Source organism: Phodopus roborovskii, unplaced genomic scaffold (assembly GCF_943737965.1).
Source record: "Phodopus roborovskii unplaced genomic scaffold, PHOROB, whole genome shotgun sequence".
Taxonomy (NCBI): domain Eukaryota; kingdom Metazoa; phylum Chordata; class Mammalia; order Rodentia; family Cricetidae; genus Phodopus; species Phodopus roborovskii.
In genome coordinates this window covers 6,941,447-6,955,406 of record NW_026126613.1, presented here as the reverse complement: position 1 = coordinate 6,955,406, position 13,960 = coordinate 6,941,447, and the positions used below count along the sequence as shown (strand labels likewise).

Genomic DNA, 13,960 nt, shown 5'->3' with positions numbered 1-13,960 from the left:
ATAGAGGTAAGAATTTAAGTGAATATTTTACTTCAATCTCAAAATAAACCTTCTTAGCACAAGTTAACAAAAGCAGCTCTCATTCACCCTGAACCTTAACTATATACAGGTGAGGGAAACATAATAGGGGTTTATATTTCTGAGTGCAGAAACTAAGGCCTTGGACTCATCATTCTAGATGCTTGTCTGTAATACCCCAGGACTGCAATTCATGAAGTCTTAGAGAATGGATTCTGTGAAACTTGCAATGATGCCTCTGCACATTTCTAGAGGGAAGCTGTTACTGATGTGTTGGTGGCAACAAGCTGTCCTGTGATGAATTAAATAAATGTACTCTTTGGCCTGTCATAGAACAACTTAAAATAATGCCAATTTTGTCACTTCATGCTCATTTCAGAGACAATATTAACAGACTGAATTTCATTAAGAAACTTGTATCAAAAGCTTATTTTGACCTATTTTAGAGTCAGAGAGATTGAAGAAGAGTCTAAAACCTTGAAAAATTATGACAGGATAAAATCTGCTAAAACTAACTATAGTTAAGAAAATAGCATTTTTTTTTTATTGCAGCTATTGATTATTTTTATTAACCGAAAATTAAAGGTGAACAACACAGGAAAAGTATAAAATTTATTTACAGTGTATTGTGATAAGCTGAGAGATTTAGGAAAGGCTGATGACTCGGTGTGTGTGAGTATGGTTAGAAATATAACCAGAATGTGAGAGCCTTGTATCTTAAAGAGAAAAGGCAGGAGGACCATCAAGTTCTATCACTGTCCAATATTCTGAGATGTAGTTCTAGCTACTATTACCTCTGCCTCACTCCAAGTTTCTAGCACTCACCCCACATGACTGTGAATGGACAAAGAGCAAATCAGATTTCTGAATTTTTATCGCTTCCATTTATTGCAATCTAACAAACTCAGAAATAATGAAAACCTCATTATTTGTTATTGGTTTTGAACCACATTAGGAATGCTGCTGGAATGGGGAAATGTCAAGCCAGGTGGGTGGAAAGCTTGCTGTGAAAGCAGGAGAACCCAAGACCAAACCACAGCACTAACGTAAGAAGACAGCACTTGGAAGGGTAGACAGCTATATTCCAGACTTTACGGGCCACCCAGCCTAGCCAAACTAGCCTCAGGTTTCAGTGAGAGACCCTATCTTAAAAACTAAGGTAAGAGCAGAAGAAAATGGCACATGGCATTCTCCCGGGCCCTCTATATATGCTTGTTTCACATAACTGTACATACACTACACATTCATGCACAATAATAAATTTATTTAAAAGAGAAAAGTCAAATAGCCCATTCCCCCCCCCCCCAAATGAGTCAATGTAGCATGTGAGGTTAATTATAAAAACTGGCTCTGGCTTTAAGCTTTCTTGACAAGGTTTATAAAGAAAAATTAGTATATGGTGAAGAACAGACTAAGCGAATCATCAATGAAGGTGTTATTCTGACATCTAAGTTTAAGAGCAGGGTTTTCTATAAGACTCTATTCTCAGGCTGAGTGACATAAATTATCTTCCAGGACATTTCCCGACCAACTATTCACAATTCCTTGGGAAACTTGATTGTTCATTAGTTTTATTTTAGAAAATGTATGATGACATAAAACATGAATCACATAGGAAGAAGGGACATGATGCTTCTCTTATGCCTTCTCAATTTCAATCTCCTACAATGTAACCACTATTTCTCATGTATCCTTCCACAAAAGATCACACCACATACTACAAATATGACCTAGTCTTTTAGAACAAAACAAATGGGACACAATGCTGGACTTGAACTTGCAATCCCCTGCCCTTGCCTCTGATGTGCTAGGATTACAAATACCTCAACTAACTTTAATTAATATTTATGGAAGGTGAATATCAAATACTTCAAGGACTCAAGCATACTATCTGAATTAAAACAGCATTACAAGGTAGTACAAGTACTATAAAATGTACTATACAGTTAGGCGGAGTTGAATCTTTACATACTATGCAGTAGAACACTGTATGAAAGCATATGGAAATTCCCTCTGCCACATCTGTAAAATGAGGATTGTAACAGTACCTAAATTTTAGAGGCTTTTTGGTGAAGATTAAATGCATTAGCACATTTAAAAAAATACCAGTTCAGTGTTTACCATTATCAGCCCTGCCCTTATCCTAGCCCTTTCCAACACTGCCAACAGCACCATCACTGCTGAAGGGACTACAGACCTGACTTTTATGTGGGGGCTGGAGGAGATGCAAACTCAGGTCCTTCCCAACTGAGCATCCTCCCTAGCACAAATTCTACATTTCTGCAGAGCTAGCAAACACTACTATATGAATTTTGAATGATAGATTTGGTAATATAAAATGCTCATACATATACACCAGGTGTGATGGTAAACTTCTGTAATACAAGCATTTGGAGGACTGAGAAGGAGAACTGAGAATTCTTTTCATGGAGAGCCCAGACTGAGCTCAAAAAGAAGAGGAAGTTCTATTTTAGAATTCTAGTAAAGGACCAACAACACACACGTGAACGTTCATAAAGATGGCATAAAATGGATCCACACAAGCTATTAAATAAAGATGACAAAACACAATCCATTTCCTACAAAACACAATCATAAAATATAACCCCATATTAATTAAAACAAAAATATTTACACATATTTCCCTCTATACCTTTCAGTTCCAAACTCATGTTTACAAGTATTTCTTAAGCTATTAATTCCCTAGTAATTTTACATCCTTCTATGGCATCTCTATGTCCAATCTTCTACCTCAGCATTTTTAATACTATGTTTGCTTAGCTATTATTCTCCCTCAAGAGGTTCACTGACAGAAGAAACAGCTAATCTCCTATAGACTGCCATATCCATAAAGTTCCAAAGAATCCTGACACATGAAACATTGATGAATTAAGTTAAATTTTATAATTTTTCAAATAATTCTCCTTAATGCCATGCTGATATTAACTATTCTTGTCTAATAAAAAATCTGAAAAATTATTTCTACATCTAGTATTAAAATTTATATAGTTTATAATGTAGCCACTTATATTACCTCTTTGTTAAGCCAAATACCTATGGATTTTCCTGAAAACTTGTATCTAGGTCTCACCTAAGTACTTCACAAGTACAAAATCTGTTAATTCTTTAAATTATTTTAAAATATTCAGCAATAAAAGATTCACAGAATCTTAATTTTACCAAAAGCAACTAATAAGTGGATGGGAAGGATTTCACCACGATGACTCTGCAGACTATGCCCTCTACCACTTTGCAAATTCTGCTAAGGACAGGAATCACATATCTTTAGAACTAATCTGTCTTACCACTAAAAACAATGGAAAGCTAAATCCCCATGTATTTCTAATAATTCAAGATTAAATAAACCATTTGCATTTGTGTACTTCTTAACTTTTTGGTGATTAAAGGATATATATTGAAATGAAAAGGAAAACTAAATATTATGAGTATTGAAAGGATTTAGATACTCTAGAAGTAGTACTTAGCATACAATCTAATTCTTCTCTAATAGTCAAACATCTTTAATCCCATTTTAATTCACTTAAGCTTAAGCTACCAATGAATCCATGTTAGAAAAGAATTCAAATATAGCAAAGGATGAAATAACAAAAAATATAAAGTTAAAGTCCTGTCAAATTATAGGTTTACAGCTTGTCTTTAAAAATGTAGTTATTATAGAAAATCATATAATAATCAATGGATGCATTTTATAATAGAGAAACCAGCAAGAACTATATGAAATACATTTGAATATGAGAAGACAAGAAATAACTGTTTAGACGGGCTCCCTACAGGAGTCAATATGTTGGGATGTCTGGAATCTCCAGCCCAAGGCCCTATTCCAGACTCCACCCTTCAAAATGCTCAAGCAGAATCTCCCATGGATCTGTCCTCTACAAAGCCCACCCTCAGTACACCAAGTGGCTGCCCCTCCTCTGGAGCTGCCCTAGTCAAAGGCCAACCCTGAGAAAGCCTGCCAAAAGTCAGCCCTTCCTTTGGGCTGCTCAAGACCAACCCTACAGGCTATATAAGAACTGGTAGCAATATTTTCCAGATGATTCCTCTCTTGTCCTCCTGACAGCCACCCAGAAGTTGCTTTGCTCTGTTCATTAAACATGCATTTATTAGTTCAGGTTTATTAAACCTGGATTTATTAAAACTGGTTTGATTGACTCATTACATCAACAGCTGCGGATTTCCAATATCCAGGACTTAAAATTTATCAGTACCTTTAAAAAAGAAAAATTGAAGGTTGATACATAATGATTTCAGAACATTATATAGTTATTAATAATCTACAGAGTGTGGTATTGATGTAAAATAAACATTAAAAAAATCAATGGAACACAATGGAATCCAGAAACAGTGTCATAGGTACAAAACAAATTCATTTCCAATAGAGGTAGTCTAACAATAAATAGAAGAAAAGCCAGTCTTTCCAGCAAAGATCTATGACAGCTAATTTTAGGTGTCAACTTCACTAAACTGAGATATAGCTAGAGAAACAGAAGTATTATCTCCAGGTGCTAAGGCCACCTGGAACTTTATGTATGGTAAAGTCAGAGAATGAAACTTTAATAAAGAGAACCCAGTGTAAGGTAACTCCTTCATTGGGCCATCATCTTTGAGGAGACAAACGTAGTTCTCAGGGACCTCAATTAGTTTCTCAGAGTTTGGACAGTTGTAAGAAAAGGGGGCTAGCCATTGGGAGTTTGATGATATTCCAATTAAGTATATGGGCAACACAAATTGTACTTGGTATATTTTTTATTCTTAATTTTTTTGGATGATGGTCACAAGGGTGTGAAGGTAGATCTGGGAGGAATGGTAAAGGGGTGTGATCAGGATGCACTGTGAAATTCCCAAATTATCAAAAATAAATAATATGTTGGGGAATAAACAAAACAAAAAAAAGAAAAAACAATGACAGAGTCTGTCTTTCTTAGTCAAAGTCTTTTCTGTTTTGTGATTGATCCAGCATCATAAAACCTTCAGATAATGTTAAAGTACCCACCATGAGATTTCATCAGAAGTTGAATAGATTAAGACAGACCAGCCTATGTTGGATTACAAAATCTGTAGGTTAAATACAGCCCTATTCCTTATTGCTGAACTGGCTACTGATATATTCTAAGGGAGTCATAGTAATTATTTCCAGTTGTGTAACCAACTAGGCTCCAATGGATAGTTCCAAACCCAAAGTTCATGGCTGGCTCTGTTAACTCAGGGGAACACACACACACACACACACACACACACACACACACACACACACACACGTATAAATGTGGGGAAAGCATCTCAAAAGGAAAACAAATAGGGTAGGGGGAATGTAATCAGGATGTAATTATACACATGTGTGAAAGTGTCAAAATTCATTTCTCAAAACTTCTATAAAAATAAACTATATATCATAAAAGAAAAATTAAAACTTAATCTGAAAAACATAATGTCCAAATTCTAGAGAAGAGACACATTATATATATATATATATACATGACTGTTCCTTTGAATTATTCATGCAAAAGGAACAATAGCAAAAAAAAAAAAAAAAAAGTTTCAAGGTTAAAATGTGTAAAAGTTCAATTTTCTTAGGATAATGCCAAAAGTTATGATTTTTCCCCCTTGTTTTGAGGACTCTATTAATGAGACGCAGTTACTGATTTAAAATTTAAAATGGTTATTTTCAATTAGCTACTGCTTTGTTTGACAACTGGTATTTCCCAATAGTGGCAACTCTTTCTTTTTCTGCAAATAAAGTAGGCTGAGTTCTTCAACTCCTGTGTTTAAGTGTTTATAAGTGCTCTTTCTGCTAGAGTAGAAGATTATTTGCTTGAGATCCTGACACTCAAACAACCTACTAAATGTGGAGATACATCATAATCGTTATTTTGTAACCCTTTTTCTTGTTTCCCATTTGCATTAGAAAAATCAATCTAAGGGCTGGACAGCAGTTAGGAGTGTGTACAGAAGACCAGAGTTCAAACCCCAACACCAATGGTGAAGGCTCATAACCTTCAGTAACCGGAGAAACCACATTCATTGCGGTGATATTTTGTTTATGATCTAATAAAGCTTACCTAAAGATCAGAGTGCAAAGCTAGCCACACTAGTGAGCCACACAAGCCAGGCAGTGGTGGCACACACCTTAATCCCAGCAGCCACACTAGTTAGTCATAGAGGCCGGGCAGTGGTGGTGCATGTCTTTAATACCAGCACTAGAGAGAAATATAAGATGGGAGGAGACAGGAGTAGTCAGTCTGCAGTCTGAGCCTTCATAGGGCAAAAAATTCTCTAGTGGCTGGCTGCTTTGATTTTCTGATCTTCAACTTGAATCCCAATATCTGTCTCTGGGTTTTATGATTTGTGCTACAATACACATGCCCACATACATATATGAGCAGTCAAAAATAAAAACAAAGTAATTCTGTAAAAAAGAACAACCAGTCTGTAAATTAAATAACTTAAAATAGATTAAGCAGATATAATGTACCTCTCATTACAAAATCAGTCTCTAGCACACATGCACACACGCACACGCATGTATGCACACATGTACACACACACGCACAAACGCACACTAAAAATATAATGAAATTTTTAAAAAGTAGTTCTTAGGCAGAACACAAAATTATAAATGTAAAGATTTTAAAGCTCAGAAACAGCTCCGAGAGAACAAAGACTTTATGATATGGTAAAGCATTGTGAGTCACTAAGACAGGCTGAGATGAATATACATTCGGGACTAAGCAAAATAATACTTGTTAGGATTAAAATACATAACATTAAGTCTATTACAAGAAGATATACAAACAGGGTTAATAAATATTGGGATAAAACTAGGATTCCAAAGAGAACACAACTACCACAATCAAACAAATAGCAGGAGTTAATGTCTCAAAATCTAAGTCTATGGCTGAACAAGATGGACTGCCACATTCCCTATTTTCTTGCCTATTAATGCAAAGAACAGGCACAAGTAGACAATGGGAATAAGGAAGCATACTGCAAACACAAGGGAAAACATGGCATGAACTCTTTGTCTCCCATAAAACCTAGACTGGAGAAAAAGCTCAGAATATGAGTGGATGTGATACTCAACTCCCAAAGCAGTAACAACAACCAGCAAATCAGAACTAACCAGACAACTCTATTACAAAGGCTGGGAACCAAAGAATTCATAGGGCCCATGAAATAAAACTAGATAGCCTAAAGAAGATATTCCATGAAATTACAGTAGAGACTTCCTGATGCTAGGGAGACACCCAGAGAAAGCATTTATAGACCCAAATAGATATGGCCAGAAAACAACCTCTCCTGGATATAGCATAATTAAGATAGCAAAAACACAAAGCCAAGAAACAAAACATACAACTATAAGGGTAAATCATAACAAGGCAAAACATCAGAACAAAATTACATCTGTCTTTAACAGCCTGAAAACTGAGAAAACATGAAAAAGTAAATTCTCAGTAATTTTCAACTAAGACTGCTATACCGAGCAAAAATAACTGTTAAAAGATAAAAATAAAAATATTTGAAGAAAAAAAGGTAATCTTGTGAAAATTAAACCAGCACTCTATAACACACACACACACACACACACACACACACACACACACACACACACACACACACACACACCCAGGAGGAGGAAGGAGAGGGAAGAAAGAAAAGGATAAAAAGAGAAAGAAGATGCAGGGGGAAAAGAAGGGGAGAAGAAAGAAGAGAAAGAGGAAGAACGGGAAGGAGATATGAGGTAATTTCACAGTGGAGAACACAAAAGTATACATTATAGGAAAGCAACAGATGAACAAAGGATTCTTGGAGGGAATCAATCATGCAATACAGCAAAGCAACAAACATTAAACATTACCAGAAAAGGAAGAAAAGAACTAGCAATTACCCAAATACCAACAAGGAAAAAAATATAAATATATCATAAATAGGAAATCCTTCTCAATCATAATCTTGAAAGAAAATTGGCTTTAAAGCACTAATTAAAGGTCACAACTAATGGACTATATTAAAAAATATATGATTCATATATGAAATCAACCCCAAATAAGGTTACCAAAGGAGTGGGGAGGATTGCTGTAGGTACTTAAAAAAAAACAAAATATAAGTGAGTAAATAAATAAATATGGGCCAAAGAAGGAGGTCTCAGCTGGAGAGCACCAGTTTCCAGTGAGATCCTACTACCCTGCAAAACCTTCTCAAGTTACAGCTCAGCCCTCGTCCTCTTCAGCCAGCTATTGGCCAGAGGTGAGTCTGTGCCCAAACGGGCTGCCTGTCACCTACAACCTCATTTCCTCCATCCCCCGCCTGAACTCCCTGGGTTGGCCCCTGATCCTGCTGCTCCTATCTCCAGTCCCCATCGAGAGCACCCTTGGAGCTCTGATACACCCCCACCCATCCCCACCTCCAGCCTACCACCCCCTACCCTGTGCCCTACCCCACCTACGGTCCTGCTGCACTGGTTGAGCACTGGGACAGAGGGTGGAGCCAACAGTCCACCCTACTTCAGAGACTTCTCAGAGCAACTATGAACAAAGGAGACCTGACTATCCACACGGGACCACCCATAATTTCCACCAGCTTGGTCTCTGACCTCGCCTCCAGTCTTCTGCTGGAGTTCCAGATCCCTCCCAGAGATCCCCCTTTCTCTGCCGGTCCTCTCGGAGTTCCTGCAGGCAAGATCCTTGACCCCCAAATCCTGGCCTCTGCCAAAGAAGAAGGTCTCAGCTGTAGAGCAACAGTTTCCAGTGAGATCAGACTACCCTGCAAAACCTTCTCAAGTTCCAGCTCAGCCCTCTTCCTCTTCCTCCAGCTATTGGCCAGAGCTATTGGCCAGAGGTCCACTGTGAATACCTGCAGGCATCTTCTTCTGGATCCTCATCCTTGACCCCATCCCTGAATCCCTGTCTGCAGAGAAACCTCCTAGAGAGCTTGGACCACACAAAGCTACTGATATTGAATCTCAGACCCACATAAGCCCATCAGGGAAGTACCATAGAGAGAGGGGGGAGAGACCACCAACACCTACTGGAAGAAGCTATGGGAAGAAGGCAATACAAGAGAACACCTAACAACAGAAAGACAAACATGACACCACCAGAATCTAGGGAATCTACACCAACTAGAATGGAACACAACAACAAAGCAGAGGAAGCAGAAGGGTATGACTATAAATTACCATCATAAAAATGATAGAGGCCCTCAAAGAATATGTGAGAAAATCCCTTAAAGAAATGGAGGAAAAAACAAACAAAAAAGTGGAAGAAATGAACAAAATCCTTAAGGAAAGTACAGAACCTCTTAGAAGAGAAAGTAGAAGGTACCCTTGAACAAACTGGTATAGGAGACCGCTTCTTGAACATAACTCCAGGGGCACAGACACTGAAAGAAACAATTAATAAATAGGACCTCTTCAAACTTAGAAGTTTCTGTAAGGCAAAGGACACAGTCGACAAGACCAAATGGCAGCCCACAGACTGGGAAAAGATTTTCACCAACCCTATATCCGACAAAGGGCTGATCTCCAAAATACACAAAGAACTCAAGAAACTAGTCAACAAAACACCAAATAACCCTATTCAAAAATGGGGTACAGAACTGAAGAAAGAATTCTCAATGGAGGAAATCAAAAAGGCTGAAAGACACTTAAGAAAATGCTCCACATCCTTAGCTATCAGGGAAATGCAAATCAAAACAACTTTGAGATACCATCTTACCCCTGCCAGAATGGCTAAAATTAAAAACACCAGTGATGACTTATGTTGGAGAGGATGTGGAGAAAGTGGAACACTCCTCCACTGCTGGTGGGAGTGCAAACTCATACAGCCATTTTGGAGATCAGTATGGCGGTTCCTCAGGAAAATGGGAATTAGTTTACCACAGGACCCGGCAATCCCCCTCTTAGGCATATACCCAAAGGATTCACATCCATGCAACAAAGACATCTGTTCAACTATGTTCATAGCAGCACTATTTGTAATAGCAAGAACCTGGAAGCAACCTAGATGCCCCTCAATTGAAGAATGGTTAATGAAGATGTGGCACATCTACACAAAGGAATACTACTCTGCTGAAAAAAATAATATCTTGAAATTTGCAGGCAAGTTGATCGCACTTGAAGAAACCATCCTGAGTGAGGTAACCCAGTCACAAAAAGAGGAACACAGTTTGTACTCACTCATATATGGAATTTAGACCTAGATCAAATGATCACCAGCCTATAATTCACATCACCAGATGAACTAGGATACAAGGTGTATTCTAAGAGATTCAAATAAAGTCCCTCACAGAACTGGGAAGGGACAAGTCCCCCAGAGCTCAGGTGAAGAGGGGGAGGACAGCGAATGGAGAGAGATGTAGGAGAAAATGAGGGGGAGGAAAGGAAAACATGTGCGATCAGGAAGATTGAGCCTGGTTAGGAATAGAAGATAGAAAAGAGAGAGAGACAGAGAGAGAGAACATAAAAGAGGGAGCCAATATTGGTTTGAAGATAAAATTGAACACAAAGAAAGGTCGAGAGAACTGTAAGACTGCTCCCAACTAACAAGTTGAGCTCACGTAGAAAGGCTCTCATAAATGCCCTTCCCAGAGAGTGAGATCAACAACTAACTTCTCCATGGAGCCCTCAACTAATGCCTGTTGAAAATAGGAGCAAACACCCATACATAAACACTGAGTCGAACTAGAACCCAGGTGCAGATGGAGAGGACAAGACCATGCTGCAGAAACACATAGAGACAGCTTACCTGAACAAGGAGGAGCTAAAGGCAACTAGACTGATAGCTGGGAAGCCAGCATGGGACTGACTCAGTCCCCCCTGATTATGGGTCTCAGCCAGAAGGACTGAGCAGTCAAAGAGACCTCAGACAGTGGAGCCAGGATGTATCCCTGGTTCACAAAAGAACTTTGAGAACATATCCCCTATGGAGGGATAACTGCCTTAATCTAGAGACAGGAGAGAAGCCCTAGTCCCTACTTCACAGGACCTGTCAGATCTACATGACCCCAACTGGATGGCACTCCCCTACATATGGAATTGGGGTGGGTGGGTGGGAGGGGAGGCTGTTTAGAGTGCATGTGAGAGGGCAGAGAGGGTAAAAAGGGAGGGAAAGAGGGAGGAAGGGCTGGGGGGGGGGAGGGACCGAGGGAGGGAGGGAGCGAGGGAGTGGGAACTGGGATAGACATGTAAAATAATATATTAAACTAAAAAAAAAAAAAAAAAAAAAAAAAATGCTTTGACTCCAAAATTTAAGTTGAAGGACAATTTACTGGGGAAAAGGATTTCTATTTTTGTTTCCACAGAAAATGAAAAGATGTGGATTCCTTCCAGACTAATGTGGTTTGATCACGCCAGACTGCCTGAAACAGAGTACAAGCTGATCCTACATTCAAAACAGCTGGACAAAACAGCCCTACAGACTACAGCCAGGATATCTGAATCTTCTTCGAATCCCCCAAGACAGCGCCCCTTACTAGCAGGAAGTAGTTTGGAAAGAACGACGCCCAAATTCCCAAATATTGTGTATAAATGTTTGTTTTCATTTAATTGGACTGTTATATAAAATTAAATAAAATAAATATGAAAAATTAGCAAGAAAACCTCAGTTATATTACATCACAGAAAAGAATTGATTTACAGGTATTTACAGAGCATTCCACCCAACAGATAGGAAATATACATTCTCTAAAAATTACCACATTTTAGGGCACAAACAACACCTTATAAACAAAAAAATTTAAATGATTCCCAGCCTTCTTATCAGACCATAATGTAATAAAACTAGAAAAACGGCAAAATAAATCAGATAGCTATACAAATATTTGCAGACCTAACAGAAATCAGGATAAAATTTGAAAGGTTCCTAGAATCAAATAAGAATAAGAGCACAATACACCAGATTCTCTTGAAAACAAGGAGAGTTCTAAGAGGACAATCCATAGTTGTGAAAACATTAAAGACAAAATCAGAAAGATCTCAAGTAAATAACTTATTTATGCAAAGAGATATAACCCACTGAGAGAAGAAGACAGTCAAAATGTGACTTTAGGCAAGGCATATCTTATATTTAGAAACCCTCTTAATGTACATGGTATAAATACAAGGAGACAATTTTATAAAGAACCGAACGAAATGGATAGGGAGTATGAAAAAACTTAAAAATAAGATAGAAAATGAACCAAGAGGTAACATAAAACCATGTTAAAAATATCAGAGAATCTATGAATGTAAAGTCATTACTAAATTTTAAGAACTAAAGGAAAAATGAGTAAACAACAAACAGAATTCCAGTCAAGGATAGAAAACTATAAAGCATTCTAACATATATAAGTTAGGATGCCAGAATAAAAAGACTCACACAAAGGGCAGAAATAATATTGAAGAAATATTGATAAAATGATTCTAAATCTGCCCCATCCTTCTTTGGTTATTATCTATTTTATATAATTGAATTTAACTACATGTATTATTGTTCTAATTCCCTCAAATACACATTACTAAAGACACTTAAAATCCAAGAAAGCACTGGTTTTAAGGAATACTTTATTAAGTGTATTAAGTAGTATTAAGTCTTGCATTCACAGAAATGTAAACTTTCCTTAATATTTCTACTACATGAAAAACAAATCCTATGACTATACTTATTTTTGTCATTAGCCCACATGACAGGCAAACTTAAGAAGTATTACTATAATGATATAAGTACAGATTATAAAGCAGTAGTCTCTTATTAAAAAATGTATTTTAGCTGAAATCTGAGTTTCCATCTTAATCATGTATTTCAGAAAACTTGGCATATCCACTGAAGGTGATTCTGAGAAATGTCTGTGTGCAGCAAGCAACTTCACAATAAACTGTGGTCATACCTAGGGATGCTGGAATACAACATACCACAAAGTGGTAATGTAAACAACAGACATTTATTTCTCACAGATTTGGATCAAGGTACCAACAGTTTAATATCTCTTGAATCCTAACTTTCTTTCTAAGTTGCTACATATCTATCTGTCTTTTCACTGTACACCTGTAATCTTTCTGGATGAGGGGAAAGAAAAAAAAGTGATCTAGGTAATCTCTTAATCTAAAGGCACTAATCTCATCATGGGTATCCTGCATTTCTGAACTAACCTAACCCTAATGAACTCCCAAAAGGCACACTTCCAAATAGCATTACACTGTAGCCTGGGGCGTTAAACTAGGAAATGGGAGGTGGAGTGTGAATAAATATTTAGCCTGTAAGTACAACCTGATTTAGATATCAGGACTTTAATTAAGCTAAGATTCTTGAAAGAAAATTATCCTGAAAAAAACCTGAAAGTGGCAAATAGAAAAAGAACCCGACTGCAGTGTAGTTATGAGAACCCAAGAAACATGGAACACATACTCTAAATACTTAATTTAATGTCCAGGTACGGTCAAAAGTTGACTCCTTTAATTTCTTATAATCTCCTCAAATGTTCCATTAATATTTGATCATGACTATTTTATTTGTAAAAACACTATAAATATTACCTTGCTTATATATTGCAACTATCAATATTAACCTGGTTATAGTCCCAAATGAATTTTTTCCTACTAGGTCATAATGCACAATCTGTATAAGTAGAAACTAAATGCTGAATATGTTTGTTATTCACTTTAATGAATATGGGTCTATATACAGTACATTATATAATAAAATCTCTTTAGAAAAAAAAAAAGTCAATTTCTTCTTATATGTTAAGCTACCCCTAACAAATAGTCTAGTGTGATTACTTCCTCTTAAAATTCAACTACAATCTTACCCAGATTCTCATTCCCTAATGTTGTAAAAACTGTCAAAGATACATAAACTCTATGCATGGAAATAATACTGAAAACAGTGAGAATCACAAAAAAAAAAAAAAAAAAAAAAAAAAAGATGTTTGAAGCAACATTTAAAATTGT

At 37.1% G+C, this 13,960-nt stretch overlaps 1 protein-coding gene across 1 annotated transcript in view; it reads right to left on the bottom strand.

The window, feature by feature from the left end:
* The window catches only part of Ascc3 (activating signal cointegrator 1 complex subunit 3), a 286,596-nt gene that overhangs the window by 204,679 nt on the left and 67,957 nt on the right, over positions 1–13,960 (bottom strand). The gene's annotated exons all lie outside the window — the stretch shown is intronic.